This window comes from Triturus cristatus, chromosome 4_1 (genome assembly GCF_964204655.1).
Source record: "Triturus cristatus chromosome 4_1, aTriCri1.1, whole genome shotgun sequence".
Taxonomy (NCBI): domain Eukaryota; kingdom Metazoa; phylum Chordata; class Amphibia; order Caudata; family Salamandridae; genus Triturus; species Triturus cristatus.
Window position 1 is genome coordinate 488,730,508 of NC_140585.1, and position 17,012 is coordinate 488,747,519.

The following is a 17,012-nucleotide window of genomic DNA, read 5'->3' on the forward strand; positions in this document are numbered from 1 at the left end:
GCGCCTTTATGAACTGGGCGCTGCTGGCATTATGTTGGATACTGGCGATTGTTTGAAGTTTTGTTCCTTGAGTTCGGATTCTACTGTACAGGATCATTTTCGTAACTTTAATGTTGGTGGTCAAATTTCTTTGCTTCAATTGGCGACTGAGGGTTGTAATCAAAAATATCCTACTGAGTCTGACTGGCCTGTGAATGACAAACCGTGGTATACTTTGCGCGATGCTGCGCAACGTCTCAAAGAGGAGGTGATGAAAACGGCAATTTTTCTAAATACTGCTGACAGGTTGCTTGATGGTTTCTTGACATCTTCTGTGCGGAATCGTATTATTCGTTCTTCCCCTGTTGCTTATAAGCAGGTTATGATGACTTTATTGATTAATCAGACTGGTAACATGTTATCTGTGGTGCTGGAATCGGTACGCCAACTCGGTGAGTTGGGTGAGTGGTTTAAACCTGAACGGCAATCCCGGCCTGACACTCGTACTCCTGGTGACAATAAACTTACTAGACGTGATATGTTTTTTGGTCTTATGGCCGATGGTGTGCGGAAGGAGGACATTGATGGTGAGACTACTTCTCGTTTGTGGGAAATGTTTCGCAAACGTGGCTTGGATCGAAAGGAGGGTGCCCGGCGTGTTTGGACAACTGAGTGTGATCGTGGTTTTTCTGACGGTAGCGGTGATGACGACCGCCGTGGGCGCTCTGATCGTCGTGATGATCGCCGTTATGTACGTGATTTGTCCCCCCGTCATGAGAGAGACAGGGCGAGAGAGGGGGAAAGAGAGAGGGGGAGAGATGATTATGTTAACAGCAGACGTAGAGATGATAGGGATCAATCCACTGAGTTGAGAAGGAGAGAGGATCGACACAGATTGGCCGATCGAAACCCGCAGTACAATGCAGAGAACAGGAATCCATTTCGTAATGGAGATGGATATGAACAGGAGGTATCGATACCTGGGAAACGTGAGAGTCTTTATCCTGATTTATCCTGGTACACAGAACGCAGTAAAGATGACTAGGAAATAGGTCAAGCTCCAGTACACAGATGGGCTCACAGAGATAATAGACCCTATGTAGATAGTGATATTTATTGGAGACATCGTAATGTCCAAAGGGCCCGAGCATTGGTAGATACAGGAGCGGAGGCCACTCTTATTCATGGAAAATCAAAGAAGTTTAAAGGTCAGCCTTTTACAATTACCGGATTAGGTGGAAAGGAAACTCCCGCAGTTCAAACTTTACTTGAAATGAGAATAGGTAGAATTCCTAGAAAAGAATACTCTGTATTAGTGGTACCACTCTTAGAATTCATAATTGGAATTGATATTTTGAAAGGAATGACTTTGCACTTAGATGATGGATGTTACCAATTTGGAACTAAACATTATATATCGTCCAAGCCTGTACGGGTTGGTCATTTAAGAATGCCCCCCATAAAAGTTCCCCAGGCGACAAAAGTGGTTCGTCAGAAGCAGTATCGTATTCCAGGTGGTCATGAAGAGATTAGTACCACTATTCAGGAGTTGGTGGATGCAGGATTTATAACCCCAGTTACTTCTGCTTGGAATAATCCTGTTTGGCCTGTACATAAGAGTGATAATTCTTGGCGCATGACTGTTGATTATCGAGAATTGAATAGACACACACCCCCTTTGACTGTTGCAGTACCGGATGTTATTACCCTAATTGAAAGAATCCAAAAACATCCAGGTACATGGTATGCGTCCATTGATATTGCTAATGCTTTCTTTTCGATTCCGATTGCCCCTGAGTGTCAGGAACAATTCAGTTTTACGTGGAACGGGCGTCAGATGACGTTTAGAAGTCTTCCCCAGGGCTATGTGCATAGTCCTACGATATGTCACCGGCTGGTGGCAGAGCATTTGGCTGAGGTACCGGTTCATCCGCGAATTCAGATATGTCACTATATTGATGATATTTTGATCCAAGGTGAAACACAAGAGGAAGTTCAGACCCAATTGGACCGAGTCATTGAGTGCCTGCGTGAGAAAGGTTGGGAAATCAACCCGGATAAATTACAAGGTCCGTCCCAGGCTGTGAAATTTTTGGGTATTAATTGGCATGAGGGGCACCGAGAAGTGATCCCTCAGGTTAAACAGAAAATTCTTGATTTTGCAGTTCCGAGGAACAGGAAAGAAGCCCAAAGCTTCATTGGTTTGTTTGGTTTTTGGCGCCAGCATATTCCTCATTTGAGTCAAATATTGGCCCCTTTGTACCGTGTCACTCGTAAAAAGAATGCATTTGAATGGGATAAACCACAGCAAGATGCGTTCAGTCTGGCAAAAGAAGCAATTCAGCATGCTCTGGATTTATGGCCTGTATGTGATGGTGATGTGGATTTGAATGTGTCTGTACAAGGCCTTTATGCCAATTGGAGTTTGTGGCAGAAACAAGGCAAGAGTAGAGTACCGTTAGGTTTTTGGACCAAAAAGTTACCTGATGCTGGTGAGCGTTATACACCTTTTGAGAAACAGTTACTTGCATGTTATTGGGCTCTGGTGGATACCGAGCAATTGACTTTGGGACATGATATAGTTTTGCGACCTGAAATTCCTATCATGCAGTGGGTTATGAGTTCGCCGAAAACTCACCGAATTGGACACGCTCAAGAGGCGAGTGTGATTAAATGGAAAAGGTATATACAAGACAGGGCACGTGTGGGACAAAAAGGAGTTGCATCTTTGCATGAGCAGGTGGCACGGGCGCCATCGACTGAGACTGAGAGTGAATGTTCCGTACCTTTAGTACAGGAGTCTCCTGTTAAGTGGGGTAGACCTTTTGATGATTTGTCGGCGGAGGACAGAAACCATGTCTGGTTTACGGATGGTTCAGCAAGGTTCATAGGGACGAAACGGCATTGGAAGGCAGTGTCCTATAATCCGATCACACAAAAATTGCTGAGTACAACTGGTGAGGGTAAGGGCAGTCAATTTGCTGAACTCTATGCTGTTTATCAAGTTCTGAAACAAGAGTTACCTGGCACATGTCATATTTTCACCGATTCTTGGTCTACTGCCAATGGACTGGCAGTTTGGTTACCGACTTGGCATTCCCATAGTTGGAAAATCCATTCAAAAGAACTGTGGGGAAAATAATTATGGCAGGAGATTTGGGAGATGCTCCCACAGAGTACTGTTACAATCTTCCATGTGGATGCTCATACCCCGATAGACTATCTTGACAAATTCTTTCATAACATTGCAGATGAGAAATCTAAAATTGCTGAGGCAGTGGTGGACAGGCAAGATTCTGATATTGCGGGATTGGCGAAATGGGCCCACCAGAAAGCAGGACACTTTGGAGAGAAAGCCACTAGCAGGTGGGCTGCTGATCGAGGAATTTATATTCCCCTAGATTTAATTAAAAATGTTATTCTACATTGTCCCATTTGTCAGCATATCAGGCAGCGCAAAGTGCCCCAAATTGTTAAAGGTCATTTACATCGCGGGAAATTACCCGCTCAAATTTGGCAGATTGATTACATTGGTCCACTTCCTATGAGTAGGAATTGTCAATATGTTTGCACTATTGTTGATACATACAGTGGCCTGTTGGTGGCCCTTCCCTGTAAGCAAGCTACCCAATTGAATACTATTAAAACAGTGGAATTGATTATGATGTATTATGGTGTGCCATTCCAAATTCAATCTGATAATGCATCCCATTTTCGTGGAAGATTGGTACAGGAATTCTGTGTGGAAAACAATATTGAATGGGTGTTTCATATACCATATTATCCACAGGCCTCGGGTCTTGTGGAGAGGTTGAATGGCCTGCTGAAAGACCAATTACGTAAATTAACAGATGACAAGTATAAGAATTGGCGAGACTTTTTGCCTCAAGCGTTATTGATTTTGAATAACCGTCCTTTTCTAAATGCTGAATCCCCACTTATGCGTTTGTTTCCTCCGAATGTTGATGCTAAGCCCAATGAAATCAGAGAGACTGTGATGTACTGGGAAATTACTCCCGGAGCTTTGGCTCCATGTAGAGCGACCCCAGGGTCGGCAGGTTTAGACTTGCATGCCATGGATGACACCGTTATAAAAAGTAAGGATCGAGTCATCATTGAAACTGGTGTTGGTGTTCATACACCAACTGGAAATTTCGGATTAATCGCCCCTAGATCGGGGCTGGCTGTAAAAGACATTCAGGTGCTTGGAGGAATCATTGATAGTGATTATCAGGGAGAGATTAAGGTGCTCCTGCTGAATAGCAGTGAGGTCGACTTACTGATACATCAAACTGACCGAGTGGCTCAATTGCTAATAATGCCTGTTTTCAGTGGTGAGATCACAAAAGGCACTGCCCCAACGTTGCTAACTGTACGAGGCCAGAAAGGTTTTGGCTCCACAGATAATCCTGGGGCCAGAGTTTGGGTGCAGTCGCCTAAGAATCCCCCTGAGCAAGCAGAAGTCATTGCAACCGGTCAGGACAACACCATTTTAGTTATGAGACCAGGGAAAGATAGCTGGGAAGCAGTCCCGGCTGACAAATGTTACTTACGAGAATGAATAATGCTTGTATTTGATTCTCTTTCAGATCATTCTTTGGACTGTTGCTGCAGGATGTGTCGGCGTTGGACTCCTTTTGGGCTGGTACGACGAGAGAGGAGGGATCCCATCAACCCAGGCTGAGTTGAGAACCCGAGTGTCGCGTTCCTTCGCTGCGTGGGATTCGTCGTCGAACTTTTGGATTACATTAGCCAAACAAGTGACTAAAGCCCCTCATTTCTGCTTGACACCGATGAGATCGGTGACGGACATTCTAGCGACTTGTTTAGTTGCTGTCCCTGCTTCATTGGAGACTTTGACTCATATTTTTAATATATCAAATGCTCGCCCTAATGTTCTTCTGGGCGATTTTGCTGCCCATGAGTATTGCCCCTTGTGTACTGTACTGTCAGACCCGATACCCCCCATCCAGTCCCAAATAGTTACCTATAATATCACACAGGAAGATTTGTGTTTTTTCCTTACTTGTGATCCTAGTGCGATTTCTGAATGTTCAGATATTAGGAGGTATTCTGATTACTATCGGCATTTTGATTTCTATCTGTTGCTTTATTCAGTGTATTCCTTCACTACTTCAATTCTGCACACCTGGTACTAGACATAGATCAGTTAGTCTTGTTTCATATTATTCTTCCACAGATATTAGTTCTGTTTAATGAATGTATAATAGACTGAAGTCAAGGGTGAAATGTTCTGCTCGATTTTCCCGGCCTTCTTGTGAGGAAAAGATGATTAAATGTGACTTCAGTCTCTTACCATTCAAGTCTAAGGGTTAGAGTAGTGAATGGAGCCTATTTACTAGGCACTTCAACATGATCCTGTGCCCTTCCCCATAGATCAGGGCTTGCACACATAGCCTAGGGGATAGATTCGTTAGTATTAGGGATAACCTGTCCTGTAGTGAGGGTATTTCATGGAGCTGTGCTGAATTCAGGCCTGGTAGGCCTCAAACGGGAGAGACTCCATCTTTCTTTCTGCTCCGGCAGCTTGGGATGCTTCTAGGTCAAATGTAATGTTTTAGTTATGAGGTGTTATTCGCTTGGAGAGAACCGGTTCAGGCCGGCCCTTATCGAAGGATTGTATTTTTCTTCATGCCGAAGACACTACATCAGGCCGGCCGGCTGGGAACGTGGCCTTGGTACGGGGAGGTACAAGAATTTGGTGGGCGGCAGGTTACAGGCCGGAATTTTCCATGAGGAAACGCACCTCTATATTAGTGAAAGTCTGAGGCAGTTACATGTTCAGTCCGTAGGCGGCATCTAGCCGTTAGCAGTAAAGCTACTACTTATTCCAGGGAAGACAGACGCCATCTTGAAGGTGGAGAAGAACCGAGAGACAGATGCCCTCCTAGCAGAATAGCCAGAGAGGAGAGAGTAGCCGATAAGGAAGAGGTCCCAGTGACTCGGAGAAGAGTGACTTCCAGGCGAGCCGAGGCACAGACGAGAAGGGAACCTAGATGACCACTGAGTGCAGGCTACATACTACTAAGGTGATGTCGACCCTTTCTTATTAGAGTGTACAACTTAATCTTTCACTTCTCTTTGCAGGTTATGTGTTATATCGTAATGTTATGTGATTGTGTATGTAATGAGTCTTAAAGTACCCAGTTTGTAGTGAACCAACATGTGCTGCGTGTTCTTGTATGAGAGGGTAGCCTATTCTTCTAGTCAGCTGCGGCTACATGAACAGATGTTAACCCTGATCAGGTAAGTGGTAACTGAATAAGGGAAAGAGGAGCCCCTCGAACCTGAGAACAGGCTATGCTCGAACTGGCAATCCTTGTGTGATCTGATGAATAGTGAGACTGATTCCCTTTTTGTATGTTATGGTGATCATAGGATGAACTGTCGTATGAGACTGCCGTCTAGGTTGAGAGGTCTGGATTCGTATAGGATCGCGAGGCCGCCACTTGTGAGACTGCCGTCTGGGTAGAGAGGTCTGGATTCGTAGGGGATCGCGAGGCCGCCACTTGTGATACTGTCGTATGGGCAGAGAGGTCTGGATTCGTAGGGGATCGCGAGGCCGCCACTTGTGCTGAGACTGCCGTCTGGGTAGAGAGGTCTGGATTCGTATGGAATCGCGAGGCCGCCACTTGTGAGACTGCCATCTGGGTAGAGAGGTCTGGATCCGTATGGGATCGCGAGGCCGCCGATTGTGCTGAGACTGCCGTCTGGGTAGAGAGGTCTGGATTCGTATGGAATCGCGAGGCCGCCACTTGTGAGACTGCCGTCTGGGTAGAGAGGTCTGGATCCGTATGGGATCGCGAGGCCGCCGATTGTGCTGAGACTGCCGTCTGGGTAGAGAGGTCTGGATCCGTATGGGATCGCGAGGCCGCCACTTGTGATACTGTCGTACGGGCAGAGAGGTCTGGATCCGTATGGGATCGCGAGGCCGCCGATTGTGCTGAGACTGCCGTCTGGGTAGAGAGGTCTGGATCCGTATGGGATCGCGAGGCCGCTACTTGTGATCATAGGATGAACTGTCGTATGAGACTGCCGTCTAGGTAGAGAGGTCTGGATTCGTATAGGATCGCGAGGCCGCCACTTGTGAGACTGCCGTCTGGGTAGAGAGGTCTGGATTCGTAGGGGATCGCGAGGCCGCCACGTGTGATACTGTCGTATGGGCAGAGAGGTCTGGATCCGTATGGGATCGCGAGGCCGCCGATTGTGCTGAGACTGCCGTCTGGGTAGAGAGGTCTGGATCCGTATGGGATCGCGAGGCCGCCACTTGTGATCATAGGATGAACTGTCGTATGAGACTGCCGTCTAGGTAGAGAGGTCTGGATTCGTATAGGATCGCGAGGCCGCCACTTGTGAGACTGCCGTCTGGGTAGAGAGGTCTGGATTCGTAGGGGATCGCGAGGCCACCACTTGTGATACTGTCGTATGGGCAGAGAGGTCTGGATCCGTATGGGATCGCGAGGCCGCCACTTGTGATACTGTCGTATGGGCAGAGAGGTCTGGATTCGTATGGGATCGCGAGACCGCCACTTGTGATACTGTCATATGGGCAGAGAGGTCTGGATCCGTATGGGATCGCGAGGCCGCCGATTATAAGAGGTCTTGGTATGTATAGTAGGAATTCCCTGTCCTTAGGTGGTAGATATATGTGGTTGCACTATTGTAAATAGGCCCTAGGGAGGGGGTAGCGTTCTGTCTGGGTTAGTGAGGCTCTGATGAGCGGGTTCTATCTGATCCGAAAACCCAAGCAGAACAGACGGGAGGCAGATGCTCTGGGTTCTGCCGGAGAGGAAGGACGTGGTCCAGTCAAGGGCCTTCTCTTGGATTCCAGCTTCTAGGAGGCGTGTCTTTAGAGTGCGATGGCATACCGCGTCGAAGGCGGCTGACAGGTCCAGGAGGATGAGGGCTGATGTTTCGCCGTTGTCTAGTTGGTGCCTGATGTCGTCTGTGGCGGCGATGAGGGCTGTCTCGGTGCCGTGGTTTCATCTGAACCCGGACTGGGATGGGTCCAAGATGTTGTTGTCTTCCAGGTGGCAGACCAGTTGCATGTTGACGATTGAAAGTATTGAAAGACAAAATTAGAAAAAAAAGACTTGTGAACAAAAACAACTTTTGTAAAATCTTTAGTGGACATTGGAGACATACTTCTAGTACTGAGCCTTTTTTTAATGAGGAAAGTTACTTCCAGGAAAATAGTTTATCATTTGCAGTTGATACTGGAGGTCATTGCTACGAAGTTCAGGATGGTGTTCCTCTTCCAAAGGAGGAAATGGTTGGTAAAAGTGCGGAAGAGTTAATAGCTGAAGAAGTGCAAGGGAATCGTCCACGAGCTCCTGTGTATAAGTGGAGTTGTAGTAGCATTTGTAGTATTCAACAGGAATCCATTGATATAATGCAAAATTTGCTACGAGAATATACTCAGAAAAGTATAAAACAGAAGATTAAGTTGTTACAAGGACTAGATCCATGTAATGAAAGAAAATATACTGAGAAGTATGGGCAGTCTCTGGCTTGTCTTTCAAGAAAAGTTTGTAAAAGTGTTTTTCATCATTTGAGGATGTTAGCAGTACACCATTCAGAAATGCGGAACTTTGTAAAGAAACTGTACTATGTAAAAAGTCCTGCATTAAGTTTAAGTGAACTGAATGGAAGTCTTTTATATGGTTCTTTTTCAGATGTTCAAAAAACGTGTGATGATATTGAAATGTGATATTTTGGTTCAGAAGAGCAGTTCATAGAAAGTGAAAGTTTGACAATTACAGATGTTGGAGGAGATGAGAAAGTGATTAGCACTGATCAGTTTGAAGAAGAAATTGAAAAGTTTAATGTAGTGTGCTCTGAAATTCCAAACTATGTTTGTGTTTGTTGTCGACGTACTCATTATAAAAGTCAAAGTAGGAATGTTGATTTGTATTTCAAAAAATGAAAAGGAGGAACAATGGTAAGTGGGAAGAATTTGCAACTTATTGTTTGTTGAATGTCGATTTGAGTTAGGTAGTGATCAACGAATATGTAAATATTGTTACAACAAATTAGAAGAGAACAAAATGCCTGTTAGAGCAGTGCATAATAAGTTGGAGTTAGTAGCTACTCCGCAGGAGCTGGCCAAACTGAATACATATGAGTTAGTTCTAATTCAATCTGTGCCACCCACAGACTTGCAAAGAGGGCTGAAAGGAAGAGTGGTGTACTTACCTTTGGATTTTAAGAAAAACATTGAAGCTGTTGCTGGAGAAAAAGAGGAAGATGAGGCAGTAGTTATTTTTGTAAATGGTGTACCCACAAAGAGTCAGAAAATATGGCAAGAAGAAATTGTGGATGTTAATAAAGGTAAAAAGACTACCTTATATCTTATAGAGAACAATATTTATTACAAAAATGTAAATGTGGATGAACAGGTAATACGTTTAGAAGATGATTTTGAAATTTCAAGTGGTCAAATAGAGAAAGTGGACAAGTCAAGGACTGAAGAGATTTATGAACATTATACAATATGTCCTTTGCATTCAAAAGAAGTGATGGGAAGTAGCATTGAGTTATTTCAAATGAAAAAAGCACAGGGAACTCCAATGAGTGTATGGGAGAAAAGCTTGGAAGCTCGTTGTTTTCCACAGTTGTTTCCTACTGGAGAAGGTGGACGATATGATGACCGACCTGTACAGATTCCAGCTTCAGAATATCGGTCAACAAGATTATATTCTGAAGATCCTAGATTTCAACAGTGCATTCCATACATATTTCACATTTTGTTTAAAAGTGATCTGTCTTCTCTCTCGTATGCAGTGAATCATATGCTTAAAACTTGAGTTCATGAATCACTTCTTTCTGCGAAAAAATTTGTGGAGAAAGTTCAAAAAACAGATGAAAATTTAGAAGCACAGTTAATCAGTTTGATGGTATGTCAACGTGGAACAAATGAGTATTTGTATCGTCGTCATGGAGAACTCAACTTTATGTTACGAAACTTAGGTACACCAACATGGTTTGTCACACTTAGCTGTGCAGAGTATGCATGGGAAGATTTGCTTGAGTTTTTAAGAGAAGCGAATTCTAATATAAAAAATGCTGAAATAAAGACTCCTGGTGACCTGTGTTCATTGGATCCTTGTAATGTGTGCAGATATTTTAATCATAAGTTTCAAGCTATGATGTCTTTTATCTGTAATAAAAAGAATCCACCTCTTGGAGAAGTTACCGATTTCTTTTGGAGAAAGGAGTATCAAGCAAGAGGTGCACCTCATATACATATGCTAGTATGGATCAAGGATGCACCTTAATGTGGAAATGATTCTGATGAAACAGTATTGTCTTTCATCAAACAGTATGTGGCATGTGAGATTCCAAGAGAAGGAGGAGATAGAAGCTTGAGACAGCAAGTCTTACGTTTCCAAAGTCACCATTGTGGAAAGTATTGCAGAAGAAAACACAAGTCTAAAGGAAAATGTTACACCAAATGTTGGTTTGGTTTTCCCCGTCCAGTCATTTGTAAAGGAAGAGTAAATTATTTATTTTCTTCTGTGAGGCACACAATAACTCGGAAGTCTCCAAAGATTACCTACAACTTAAAAAGAACAGAAGTGTCAAAGTATATCAATGACTGCAATCCAGTCATTTTAAAAATGTGGAATGCGAACATGGACATCCAGTATGTTGCGGATAACTCAACTGCTGTTGCACGGTATGTTACATCGTATATAACAAAATCTGAAAAAACAGAGATGAAACAAATGTGGGAAGAAATTGCACAAGAGAATAGTCTTAGCAAAAAACTGTACAGCTTTAGTTTGAAAATGCTTTCCCACCGAGAAATTGGATCGTATGAATGTTCAGACCACTTGTGTTCTTCAAGTTTATATTCAAAGTCACGAGGAATCATTTGGGTAAATTTAGGTTTTGCCTGCAAACGAAATAGAGTGTTGAAATCATTGGAAGGAATTGAACAATTAGCAGCAAATGAGTCCGATAGTACAGACATTCTTAAAACTAATATGTTGGACACATACTATCCGAAAAGGAGTCAACATCTGGAACAGCTATGTCTGTATGAAGTACTTCAACATTACAGCTTCAAAAGAAATGTTAAAGAGAATTTAAAAGAAGGAAAGTTTGCAGTAGTTGGATTTCATGGTTGTTTGGTAAAACATGCAAAGGGTAATCTTATAAACCACAAGAAACTTAGTTGTGAGACTCCAGATAAGCGAGAATTTCACTATTTAGCACTTCTGCAGCTGTTTAAACCATGGCGTAGTGAAAGTGAATTACTTGGAGAGTTTGACTGCTACGAAGATTCTTTTAATGCTTCTAAAGATAGCATTCAATGTCCAATTTTCCCTACATGTTTAAAAATGCTGAATGATGAAGTTGAACAGGAAAAGACTATTATAGCTGAAATAGCTCATGAAAGTTCTCAGGATAGTCAAAGTAGTGGTCCATGTAGTCAAGATCCTCTTGGAAAACCAATGCTGGAAAATGAAGCAGCGATTGTTATGAATGAAGTCAAAATTGCAATGGAACAAGCACACGAGGAGAAAGTCAATGTTGAACAGAAAGAAATATATGTGCAAGTAAGAGAACGGATAGAACGTGGTTTGTTGCATGAAAAAAAAGAATGTCTCTGTTCATCTTTTAAACCTCTTCTGATGTACATCAGTGGTCAAGCTGGGACAGGTAAACGTTTTTTAATTAAAGTTTTTACCAGTCATCTTCAAAAAACTACTGGTTCACATTTATGTTGTGTGGTAAGAGCTCCAACTGGATTAGCTGCACACAATGTTAAAGGAGTTACTTTGCATAGATTATTGATGTTACCAGTGGAGCATGATAATAAATTAGAATATCAGAAGTTGTCTGGAGAAGCTTTTTATGAAGTGTCAAGAGTGCTGAAGAAAATGAAACTTTTAATTATTGATGAGGTGAGCATGGTCTCAAACTTAATGCTTGCTTTTGTACACTTAAGAATTAAACAGGTATTAAAAACAGATTACGACATTCTCTTTGAGGGAAAACATTTAATTGTATTTGGAGATCTGCTACAACTAACCCCTGTAAAAGGAGAACCAGTGTTTAAAACTCTTCTACATGAAGACACTAAGAAATATTTGGGAAGTATTGGAAATGTGAATCTGTGGTTACATTTTGAATATAAAGAACTCACTCAGAATATGTGACAAGCAAGAGATGAAGATTATGCAAATATTCTAAAAGATGTAAGAATTGGTGTTCTAAGCAAACATGGTAAACAAGCTTTTCAAAGTCGTCTACTAAAGAACTTGCTTACAAATGAAAACACACCAGCAGAAGTAATGTACAAGAAAATGAAAGAAAAAAAGTCTATAGTTTGCTTAATGCCTACAGTGGAAGAGTGTTATACGTTTAATAGAGAGCTTATGAAATTGGAAAATCAAGAAATAGTTCAAATTGAAGCTATTGATAAAATAGAGCATCAAGGAATAACAATTGTTCTTTCAGAAAAACTACAGACTAAATTGGATTCTTTGGAAAAGTCTGTAGCAAAAACTGCTGGCTTAGAAAAAATGTAGATGTATGTTTAAACTGACGGGTAATTTTGAAGCGTAATCTGAATGTAGAAGAAGGTTTAGTGAATGGAGCAATGGGGAAAGTTGTTGATTTTGTGAAATATCAAAATAGTAATGGAATTGAATTTTTGAAACTTAAATTTGTTCAGATTGCAGTGGTAAAACAGATTGCACGTTCTGCCGCACGTTTTTTGCTTGTAAAAGACTTGTATGTTCATAGAAAACAGTTCCCCTCCTGTTTAGCATATGCAATAACTATTCACAAATCACAAGGTTTAAGTGTAGATAATGCTTTGGTAAATGTTGGAAAAACTGTGTTTAAATTGGGAATGGTATATGTTGCATTATCTCGAGTTAGAACATTGTCTGGTTTGTATTTATTTGATTTTGATGAGAACAAGGTTAGTGCTGATGTTAATTGTGTAAGAGAATATAATCGTTTGAGAAGGCTTTATGCTCCCCATTTAGGAGAATATCCTATTTATGAGAAACATGTTGTGTGTTCAAAACACAAATATGTCAAAGAGTTAACTATGGTTGAAAAGCAGAAAGAAAATCAATAGAAAAGAAAAGATGGAAAGAAGCAGAAAACAGAAACAAGTGATGATGTTGTTGGATACCAATTAGAAAATGCTTCTGGTGTCAAATGCTATGGTAATGTCATTCTAAATGTTATATTTTATCTTGAAGATGTTTGTGGTGAAATTATGGAAAGTCAGGAAAAAACTTTATGTTCTGCACTCTACACTTTATTTCAAGAATTGCGAACTGATAGAAGTAAGATTCATTCTGTTTCTTGTATTCGCCAACTGTTGGATACATGTACTGGATCTTTAACGTTCAGTGCTAATATACAGCAAGATGCACAAGAATTTCTGATGGTTATGCTTGGAGTACTAGAAGATGAAGGAATTCAGATTGAGAGTTTATTTGGACTCCGTTTCAAATGGGAACATAAATATGTTTATTATCTTCAAGGACTATAGTTGACAGAGAACGATTTTTATATGTTACAATACCAGACTGCAAATCTGTACCATTTTCCAAATTAGTAAAAGAAGCTGATCATGAGATGATGTGTTCTCGTTGTAAATCAAGAATGCTATCTGCATTATGCCTACACAGATATGGAAAATATTTGATTATAATGCTGCAACGCTGTCGACCAAATGGAAGAAAAGTGGAAACCAAAATTAAAAATGTTGTTGCTAATCAAGTATCTATTTCTGGAAGAACTTTTGCAACAGTTGCTATTGTTTTCCATGCTGGAAGTGCTACTACAAGTGGACATTATACAGTTTATTTAAAGTGTAATAATGGTTTGAGTCACTGTTATGATAAACACTTGGAAATGAAATCGAGATTGCCTTATGAATTACCCAACTCATACTTAATTTTTCTGAAAACAAAGATTTTAGATACACTATTCGGCTTTAATGGGAAGGTGTATAGATCTTTAAGGAATTCATACTGCATGCTTTCAAAGCTAAATTTTTGATACATTATCTGGCGTATTGGGAAAATGTGCAGAGAAACTACGTAAGATTTTTAAGGAATTCATACTGGATGCTTTCAAAGCAAAAATTTTGATATATTATCTGGCGTATTGGGAAAATGTGCAGAGAAACTACGTAAGATCTTTAAGGAATTCATACTGGATGCTTTCAAAGTGAAATTGTTGATACATTATCTGGTGTATTGGGTAAATTTGCAGAAAATGTATGAAGTAAAGGTAAGCTTTGAACATTTGAAGTACAATTGGATGTGTTATTTGTGTTGATTTTGAATTATATTTGAGAGAATTAGGGTTTTGGGGTTTTTTAACAATGTAGTTCATTGGGTTTTTTTCCTTGCTGTTTATGATGAAACTACACTGGCATCACTGTGAATAGTGAATTTAAGTAGTAGCTGATGACAGCAAAAAAAGGGAGAAAAATTGTTATCTGAATCTTAAATTGTTTTGTATTATTTAAAAACTCATTGTAATTTGTGAAATGTATTACGTTACATAGTACTTTTGCAGTTTATTTTATGTAGTTGAAAAGTTAGAAAAAATAGTATTAATGACAAATACACAATAGTAGTTCAATATTTAAAAAACCTTTGAAATTCATTGAAAAAAAACATAGGTTTCAGAGACGGTATACTTATAAATTAGCATTTAAAAAACCTTCGAAATTCACTGAAAAAACCATAGGTTTTACAGACGTTATAGTTAGGAATTAGCATTTAAAAAACCTTAGAAATTCACTGAAAAAAACAGACGTTATAGTTAGGAATTAGCATTTAAAAAAACCTTAGAAATTCACTGAAAAAACCATAAGTTTCAGGGACATTATAGTTAGTTGGACATTTGCCTGTATAGTTAGTTGAGATAACTATAACTCGCGCGCCCGCAATGCACTGCTGATGATCTCACATATTACATCACTCATGACATGGTCAGTGACATCACTGATGACATCACTGATGGCATCTCAAATGACATCACTGATGACATCACTCATGATATCATCCACATGACAATCTGATGTACATACTGATGCACTAATATAAACTTTGATACATCCATTGTAAAATGCTGACTACTATTTTTGAAACCATACACATAAGAATGCCTAATACTACATAGCACTCACTATTTCCTAGGCCTACACACACATCCAGTCACTTATACATGTAGTTACTCATCAATAGAGGACTATAATATGCACTCATAAATCTATACATGCAGTCACACGCTGCCACTCATCCATAGAGCTACTCACATGCCTAGTCAGTAATGCAAAGAATGAATCACATACCCATTTAATCATGTATACAGTTATACACACCAACTTCGTTATTTTTAGACATACCACATCACTCATTTATACAGATACTAACACATATTTACTGTCTTATACAATCACTGATAGAAGCAGACACTTATTTATACACCCACTCTTTAAATAACTTACTCTCACGTATACTCATTTATATACTCCAACACTCACATATAGTGGCTTACAACATATGTAGTTAGACACAGATATACCACTGAGACATTTATTCATTCACCAACACACCCATAGACACACTAACTCACCCATACAGCCCTTTCCAGATGCACTTTTTAATCCATACAACCACTGAATGACCCACTCAGAGATCAATGCACAGACTCATACACCCACCCACCCACACAGACACTCAGGGACCCATACAGATACTCAGACAACAAATCAATAACCTATATAGACACTCATGTAGGTATTCAGCAACCCATGCAGTTGCTTACACACCAATGGAGAGACTAATACAGACTTTTACACAGTTTAGTCACTAACCCATGCATTCAGTAAGACACGTTCAATCACTCACTTATACAGTCAGTCACACACATATGAAATAATTCCTTTAGGCACTTGTAAATACATTCATTCTTCAATACACCTTGGCATATATATATAACACATATTTACTTTTTATAGAAACACACATTCACTGGATGATGTCAAGAGTGATGTCATCAGTGATGTCATTTGAGATGTCAGTGATGTCACTGACCATGTCATGAGTGATGTAATATGAGACATCATCTGCAGTGTACTGCGGGCGCGCGAGTTATAGTTAGCTCAACTAACTATAACAGGCGAATTTCTCTGGTTTTATATGAGTCAAATGTCCAACTAACTATAACGTCCCTGAAACCTATGTTTTTTTTCAGTGAATTTCTAAGGTTTTTTAAATGCTAATTCTTAACTATAATGTCTGTAAAACCTATTGTTTTTTCAGTGAATATTATCTATATATATATATATTACCTACAGACGGTCGCCAGTAGGTAGTTATAGTTAGGACCTAGTTACTATAGGAAAATGGCAACATTCTATTCGCAATAACTTTGGCGCCAATTGATGAATCTTCGTGAAATTTTCAAACACATTTTTGGTTGAGATCAGCTCCTATGTTGAAAGTTTGGGGGTGATTCGTCAATGGGGGGCCGAGAAAAAAGGGGGGGTTCCAAAACGTGTTTTTTCAATGTTAATTTCCATAGGAAACTTTAGACAAGGCAACAGGTCGAACGGGTGAACGGAATTACCCCAAATTTGGCAGGGAGAAGGGTCTTGGCCTAGAAAGCACGCTTTTGTTTATTTTGTGTAATCCGTTCAGTAGTTTTTGAGAAATATCAAAATTTACAGATATCGATATTTGGGAATTCTGCCATCTGATTGGCTGAGGCGTTGTGAGCACGAGCTTGCTGCTGATTGGTTGCGAGCGCTGAGAGTGTTTGAAACTAGGAACTGTTGGCCGCCATTTTGTGATTCTGTTGAAGTGAGTAAGGGGGAAAAAGGGGGAAACATCTGGGAAAGAGGAGGGTAGGAGCACTGTAACCCTTGTGGGGTGTTTAGGGTGTACTATAGAGGGGGTGCGAAGTGAACTAATCATACCTACCGGTGTGAAAGTTCTAGGCTATGAAAATTAAGTGAGGTA